The sequence below is a fragment of the Marmota marmota genome, unplaced genomic scaffold, assembly GCF_001458135.2.
Source record: "Marmota marmota marmota unplaced genomic scaffold, marMar, whole genome shotgun sequence".
Lineage (NCBI taxonomy): Eukaryota > Metazoa > Chordata > Mammalia > Rodentia > Sciuridae > Marmota > Marmota marmota.
In genome coordinates, this window is record NW_025999968.1 from 63933865 (window position 1) to 63935342 (window position 1478).

Sequence of the window (1478 nt, forward strand, 5' to 3'; positions counted from 1 at the left end):
CTACTGGGCGGGGCAGCTGCTAGCTGGAGCGCCCCAGCGTCTTACGGGAGCTACTGCTGTCTCCCCTGATGCAGACCCCCCAGCTCAACTCGGACTCCTAGGCCCCGTACCCCGGGCCCCTGCAGAACTCCCAGCCCACTCCAGACCCTGCACCTGAAGATGGGGTAGTGACAGCCCTTCCCTCTGGCATAGAGGCTGACACACCTTCATGCCTGCAGAATACTTAACACTTAGAGGGAGGTCAGTCCCCTGCAAGGAAATTTTGAAAGTTAAAAAAATTTTTAAAAGTCCAGTAAATGGTTGTCTAATCATTACAAATAGACTGGGATTTGGATCTTATTCCTCCCAAGGCCTGTGTCCTGACGGCCCATTCACTGTCACTGGCAAAAGAGTAAGTTCTCCCCCAGTATCAGGGAGGCCATGTAGTCCTGGAGGAAAAGCATCTGAACATTTAACTCTGCTTTTGAGACTTAAATGCATTTTTGGCTTTTAGAATCCACTCTTTCCACAATCTCATTATTTTTAATTAAAGCTTTATGATTATATGTAGTGGTTGGGTCCATCCTGACAAACTCAGACATGCATGCAAACAGATTTCAATTCATGATTCCCACGTTTCCCCTCCTGGCCTCCCTCCCCTCTCCCATTATCCTTCCTCTACTAGACTGGCCAGTCTATGTATTTGTAATTGATTCGTTGTTATTTTTACTGTAAGTTTCAGATTGGTATGTTTTACTGTGGCTGGTATAGTGAATTCTTAAAACAAGATCAAATTAAATAGGCATTGGCATGTACCAACTTGTAATTTTTACCAACCTTAGGAGGTAGACACTTGTTGTTATCTGTTTTACACATAATAAAACATCTGCTTGGCAACTCTTTTGAATTTATCATTCGGATTCTTAAAGATTCTGTGATATGAGGCACATTTTAAAAAATGCAAGTGCAGTAAGAAATGGATGAATTTGAGAATTCTTGGTGATTAGATGTCCCTAGGATGTCTGACTAGGAATGATTCTGACAGGTCTAGTCAGACAATACTGAATTTGTTAGAGCTCCTTGTTTAGGGAAATGACAGGTGTAGCTTACTTTTTTTTTTTTTTTTTTTCAGGAGGGTGGGTACCAGGGATTGAACTCAGGGGCACCTGACCACTGAACCTGAAAGGGCTGGGGAGCCCTATTTTGTATTTTATTTAGAGACAGGGTCTTGTGGAGTTGCTTAGCACCTCGCTTTTGCTGAGGCTGGCTTTGAACTCTGGATCCTCCTGCCTTAGTCTCCTGAGCTGCTGGGATTACAGGCGTGCACCACCATGCTGGTCATAGCTTACTTTTTATATAAGTAAATGTGCTTTTGCAGATTCTCCTAAGTTCTGCTTGGTATGCGCATTGTCCCTCAGTTTCTTGTGGCTGGATGCTCTGGTGCTTGTTAGGAGTTGACAGGTAACTAAATCACTTCATTTCCTCACAGAACTTTGTAA